Below are 7,588 nucleotides of genomic sequence, written 5' to 3' on the forward strand. Positions count from 1 at the left end.
CAGAGAAATTAAACTTCATTCACCAATGTACATTAAAAGTTAATGAAATTTAAGAACATTTCTAACAGTGTATTTGACTAATTTTAGACGATTAAATAACACATGACAAGAAACTTAAGTTTTATCTCTCTTTTTCTTTTTTTATCTAATTTCTTTTTTATCGAAAGAAATTAAAGCTTTCCTTATAATCGTCACCTATAAAGATATTTTATTGAGAAGAATTAAATATTATAATAATACTAATTTTTTAAAAAATATTTAAAAAAATTATTTTAAAACAGACAAAGTATTTCTTATAAATTTTTATATGCCGAAAATAATGTCACAAGCCAAATTTTATCAACATATCAAATTTTACTTAGCATAGAAATATTAAACTTAGAAAAAAGTCTTTAAAATGCTATATTCGCATCTAAACAATATAAGGGTGTATTTAACACCATGCGATGTCTATATAATTCTCACCATGTTAATACTAACATCAATATGATGTGTACTTTTTCTTTTATTTGAAATAAACAAGATATTAGAACAATATTCAGATTTTATGACCAGAGAGACAAATATAACCAAAGAAATAATTCTCAAAAAGGTGGAGCGTCAGCGGTACTGCTGTTTATAACCTTAAACTTTGTCTAGTGTTTATATCAATACTAACAAAGTGTGTATTATTTGTTAAATCCATACCATGTTAGTGTTAATATTAATGGTGAGAATTACAAAAGCATCGTATGGTGTTAATCCGCACCTATATTTTTTACAGTACAGAGACGCAGCGAAGAGTTAAATTTTTATTTCATAATTGCACGAAATTTAATCAATTAATTCAAGAGAAAATCACAGTAATGTAATGACATATGGAATGTCACCTTCAAATTCGTACAATCATAAATCAGTATGCATGTAAGTCACAATAAATAATAATAATAAAATAATATTACGTATATAATGCTTATGTGTGTACAATGTATACATTTTTAAGAGGACAAATGAATAAATGATAAGAAGTAATAAACATTTCGATTTAATTGTAAACTAAAGAGAATGAAAAATAAATGTATAAAATTAGATTCGTGGAAAATGAAAAGATTTTTTGTGGTAACAAGTAAACTTCGTGATATCATCAAATAACAAAATTAGAAAAACCACACGCATCATAAAATATCACTAGCACATAAAAGAAAATGGTTTTCGTGTGAGAACGAGAAAAGATTTTGAAATTTAACCATAAACAATGTGCATTGTCAAATTTCCAGAACAGAAACGTTGAAATACGGATAATCACGTGCCATCGCATCTTGATGCCCTAGTTCGTCCCTATAGCACAGTCTGCATGCGCAAACTCGTATCATCGGAGATCCGCCGATAGATCACGTTCGTGAGACAGGAAACGATCGGCACGCAACGAGGATAGAGGGAAGAAGAGAGACGGAAAGAAAAGAAGCAAAGGAAGAAAGAAAGAAATATCGAGAGGAGATCGAGAAGATTTATCTCCTTACCGAAAGGTTTGGATAGATTCATGAACCCTATCGATCGCTCAGCTAAGAAGAAAAGATATAAAATATCCTTTCGCTATACGCACAAAGGGCCGTGCTCTGCGTGCAAAACGTGCAAATTCTGAAGAATTAAGACTATGAAATTCAATTGTGTTATTTTTTTACGTTGCTCTACATACTAATGCATCCGCAAGAGAAAGTGTTAGTCGTGGTGTAAAGACACATGTATGGGATACGCAGTTGTCTTAATAGTTTCGTGAAAAGACAATAAAAAACGTATATAACGTGTACAATTAATGGTTAATATCAATTAATAGAAGTAATTAAAATTTAGTACTCTCAAGTCTTGAAAGCCGCAAGTGAATAAAATCGATATCTTGCTTCCCAAATCTAATTTTCGATTTCTTTCGAATATCTGCTAAATCAGCCTGTCTATAGCCTCTTGTTCGCTTTGCTTCAGTTTCTTTTAGTTTTTCACTACATTGTCGGCATTCTTTGCGTCTGGCATACGGCATCTGGTCATTCAAGATGCATGCGCCATGTTATACGAAGCAATACTTTACAGTTCACCCTCCGCCCTGGCCCTTGGGTCAGCATAAAGCACGGCTTACGAGTTGCAATTTCAAACTTTCGTGAAGCTATAGGGTTGACGAAGGGCACTAGCAACGAGAAACTGACGGGCATGGGTGAGACAAAAGTTCGAAACATTTTCAACGAGCCTCGCGTTAAAAAATCGATGAAGTTCACGAACGTTTCAGAAGACACTTTTGCGGACACAAAAAGATCTTATTCAAGATGGCGGAAAAGAGAAATAGCACAAAATTGTGGCAATAAGAAAAAGAAACTTCGAATTTAATGTGTACTGAGAAACAAACAATGGAGCTAATGAGTCGCACAATTTTATAAAAAATGTAATATAATGAAAGAAATAAAATAAGAATCATTCATTCCAGAGGAAATAATACGAAAGTTACTATTGTTTCAAAACAAAAAGAAAAGAAAAATGTATTAGTAGAGGGCATCAGCGAAAGGAGAAAATGGAGACATACGGAATCAATATGCCTTTGCAAGTGGTAGCGAAACGAATTCGACATAAAAGATCATGCTCAATTCCACGGTTGATTAGACAAATTTTTACAAGTTTTTCAGATATTGCAGGGTTGCGATATCGTAGAAACAAAATGGGCAGTGACTGCCATCTTGGCGATTCTCGTCGTCATTGTCCTACAAAAGAAAAGGGAAAAACTGAATCAATAGTTGTAGTGACGGCAAAAAGTTATCGTTCGAGAGATAGACTAGTAAAACTTGGGTGCCAGACAGTTTCCAGTTCCCCATCGAACTAGCCTGTCAGTTGCTTCGAAAAATTTAATTCAGAATCACCTTCATCCACCCCTCCGTTCTAGTCCATCGAAAATCTCATTTTTAGATACGTGGCCGGAGCAGCAACGTTCGATTCGAGAGAGAATCGAGACACTTCTCTTCGCTACTGCATCGCGTTATGATTTGTGCTGTCCACGTTTTTTCGTTAAATGTCTTCTATCTGTTTTCTCAATTCGGACCATCAATACTGCTAGCTGTAATCAATAGTTTGTAAAAATTGCCAATAATGTAATTTGAAATAAATATAGAATAAAAGAAATTGTGAACATAGATATGAAGAGATAACTTATGGTAACATATTTTTACTATACATACAAGCTAACCTCTGATATGGCAAAAACTTCTTTGGAAGTATAATAGTTTTTTCAAGAAATTTTACCTTATCAAAAATTTTCGGAAGCAACCTAAATATAAAGTTATTTTATGCTAAAAAAATTAAGTTTTTTGTGAAGTAGGTTTCAAGAATGTAAATAGTAAATAAGGAAACTTTGTTGTTGGATTAATTTTAGCATGACTTTATTTTAACATAAACTTCAGTCGTCGCTTACTTCTTAAGAAACTTCATGTTGAAAATTGAGAAGTTGTGGAAATAACCTCTCTCGACAATTTTGCCACGAGAAAATTGATTCTATATACATAAATTCGTTAAAGAATTAAAAGTTTCAAAATATTTTTCAATAGATTAAAAATTAGTAGTGTATGCATGATGTGACGTACACATGAAACGAGAGATATTATTCCTTCATTGATTGCTTATATTTTCAATTGAATCACGTAATAGATATATTTTTCTTTTACGTCGGTTCGTTATTTTCTTTCCATCTAAATTATAGACGCTATTAGTTCGATTGCCAACAAAAAAAGAATTTATCGACTACGTATGTTTGCGGTTTTTTATTTCCTTTTTCTCTTTTACAATCTTTATTTTAATCGGCATCTTTTTAACTTCAATTAGCATAAATTACTAAATATTTATAAAGCAATATTGTATCGGTTCCTTGACTTGATCTTTTATTCGCAAAAATAATTAATATGATGCTATGTGATCATATTATAATTTTTATATCCAGAGAAAGATTTCTTCGATTCAAAGAAACATTTACTTGCATTTAAATCAATTTGTCGACTTTTTAAAAATAAATCCGTTAAATACTTGTTCTCTAGCTAGTAGATTTTCCTTTCTTTCTTAACCGTGCATATTTTATTATTTGCATTGCACTGTTAAAAATAATGTGTACAGAATGATATATATTCGCTGCTTTTCATTCTGCGCTCTTACTCTATTATTTTCTTCGTAATATATTTTTTTTAAATTCTTATAGTGCATTTATATAAGAGTTTTTCATGTAGCTTTTAAAGCTCGATTATGTGAGTATCTTTTATTGTCTTTCTGTCCTCGCATGTTGTACTCAGCTCACCAATACACAATTTAAAGTTCCGCAAATGCTCTTTTAAAATTCTTTTATCGAAAAAATCAGTTAAATTACAATAATATGCGTTGTATTATTTAAATGCCTATATTATTTAAATTGTTACATATTCTCAAATCTCGCGTGGACTTCGATTCAACGAATATTCGCTTGAAACATTTATTTCCAACCGTTGCCGTGCAACGGTGTCTCATCTAATATTGCTAGATGCATCGTTGCATCCGGATGCAGTTGAAATCCACAACTACGTGACCGCGCGCTGCGACGGCATGAAAACGCTACCGAACGTCCAACGGTGGACTTTTGCATGTAGAATCCCTCATATGCTTCACTTTATGGATGACATTCCCTTGTATCTTCGTAAATCTCATTTCCTAAAATACAGTATCGTTCCTTATATACGTTTCTAATGGATCCTACGGTTCTCACGGTTATTTCAAGTTGCACTGCGGAACAGATTTATTGACTTCCACCCGGTTTATAGTTTCTCGATGACAAACTTTTAAAATGTGGAAAAACGTTTCAAATTATATACAATGAGGCAGAAGCTCCGTTTAAAGCACAATTCCGCTTAATTGAGCATCCATTTCGTTGGACATTCTGCATAACATCTCCTAATATAAACCATTGTCCTGGCAGTGCAGTGGGATGAAGGAGAACGCCACAGGGACGAATATAATTCGGGAACGAATCCCCGATACGTGCCAGCGCTCAGTTCTTCGACATGTCGTGGCAATTTCCGCTTCAGTGTCTTCGACGTCCTCCTCTTCTCATAGACAGAAGAGAGCCGGAAAGGATTTCACTCGGTGCTTGATAAGTCACGCGGGTAGTCTAATGTAAAAAATTTTTAATACATATCAAATTATCCAAAAGAGATGATAAATGAACTTTATGCATATAATTCGCCAACAAAAATTGTTTCCATTATAAAATTAATATTATCTCTCTATTATGATACTTAAAAAAAGACCTGATATATTTATTTTATATTATATGTTAATGGCTTAAGATAATAGTATTATAAATTACGATATACATATAAAAGAGGGCATATTGTTCAGATTTTAGTCACTAATTTATGTAACTCATTTAAATTTAACATCAGAAAATAAAAACAACGCTGTCGCATAAATTTTTTAAAATGCATAATAAAATTATACAAGAGTCAACAATCGTTACAATACAGAAAGAAATTGTTTAAAACAGAAAGAGCGAGCATAGATGGACTAACGTGCTAAGGGTTCATTCTTTGAAGCCTCATGGCAATCTTCGCTTCATTGTTTTCGACGTCTTGGTGCGGAACGAAAGTCGGAAATGAGCAGAAAGAAAGAAAGGAAACGGTCGAAAGAACGCGAAAAAATCACGTCTGGACACGGAAGTATGCTCACGATATTCTGCGCACGTTCTCACGAAAAATTGACAATCAGAAATTTGTTAACTTCGATGGAAGCACGTTTCTTACAAAAGTCGCTTCTTCTCGTGGAAATCGGCTAATTCCGCTCGTTTATTTCCGTGTGTGATGCTCATCTTTTTGTATTATTTTTCGCTGTAAAATTATATTAGTGCCGAGACACTGCCATGTCTTTAGATCCTGCATTTTTTTATTATAATCGATTAATAATTATTGAAAAACTCTCTATTATTATTTCATTAATTTTCACAGTAAGTGTAGTTTAAATATCACGTTAAATAATTCATCAACATCGTTGATCGAAAACTCTTCTGTATTGCACATCGACTTTAACTTAAAAAGATTTTAGTTCAAAAAGATATATTCTAACCGATAATTCATCTTATTCAAAATTCAGAATTCAGCGAGAAATCATTCGCTTTATTTTTTTTTTTAAGAAAACGGCTATCAAATTAACATTTAAATATCGCTAATTTTCATCCGAATAAAAAAATTAATTGGTTCACATTCTTCAGGCAATCCACAAAATTCTCAAGATTTCTCGAAGATTTTGTTCTCTTTCGACATCGATAATCGTAATCAATTATTTATTTGGTTGAATCACGACCGCTACTGTGTTGAAATACTTCTTTATCTATTTATAAATTATTTTCGACGTGCCTCGCAATTGTAATTGTATATCAAGATAACCAATTCCTTGATTAAATTTTAATAGACATTTTTTAAATAATATTCAATAGACATTGTTTAAATAACATTTTTTAAATAATTGTTAATGAAACACATAAATAATATCATATTATTATATTTGTAAATAACTAATAACACTTATAATACGAGCGCGAGTAGGTACCGATGTGAACCTAGCGCCCAACCTTATCAAAAATAAAAATTAATACCGTAGCGCGTTTGTACTTCGTTTGTACCTGTTTGTACCGATCATTATTTTGTTTGTACCTCAAACAATCAAACAGAAAGTGAAAAATAAAAAATGGCCAGCGCGTAACTTTAAGATTTTTTAATTTCATTTAGGGGAGACCGCGGGGACAAAAGTAACACAGGACAATAGTAACATCGTCAATATCTCTTAATAAACTATAACAGATATATGTATATGGCCGCGTGGTAAAATTCTATAAACAGATAGGCATTGAATCGTTCATTACATGCTGATTTTCGCGGAACGTGCACGAGTGCAGAAGCAAAAATTACTTTTTTCAAGTATTAAGTAACTTTTATTGCGTGCACAAAATTCAAAATTTTGTTTTCTTTATAACAAAGGTATAATGTATTATCTTAATATATTTTAATGATTATCTGTGTTGATGTTTTCCACATTTGATTTTTATCTAGGTTTTTATTTTAAATATTTACTATGAATAATAAAATATCATTAGAGGACAATAGTAACATCGATGCCTGGATAGGCTGGTGCCAAAGCGTATTTTAAATGCTAAAAAAAAAATTTAATAACAGGGAACGACCGGCTGGAAAATGAAGTTAAGGTTGTAACAAAACGAAAAAAAAATGTTTAAACACGAGATAATGTGAAATGGTGAAATGGGAGTGCTGTTTAGGGGTTGAAATCGGTTTTTCTCGACTTGCGGCGAAGGGTGACCTCCTAGTGGAAAATGTTCAATACAAAAGTTATAGATAATAAAAAAATCTAAAACTTTTGTATTAGACATTTTTCAACATAACCTCAAATTTTTCGAGAAAATGGCGAAAAACTTTTTTTTCAGTTTTTAATTTTTTTCTCACGTAAAAATAATTTAATTTACATGAAATTTTGTGGAAGTACACCTTTTTTTGCCTGGAATAAGCTTGATTTTTTTGGAATTAAAAAAACAAATAGTTTTTGAGATGTTGAC

This window comes from Trachymyrmex cornetzi, unplaced genomic scaffold (assembly GCF_001594075.2).
Source record: "Trachymyrmex cornetzi isolate Tcor2-1 unplaced genomic scaffold, Tcor1.1 scaffold320, whole genome shotgun sequence".
In the NCBI taxonomy this organism is placed as follows: Eukaryota; Metazoa; Arthropoda; class Insecta; order Hymenoptera; family Formicidae; genus Trachymyrmex; species Trachymyrmex cornetzi.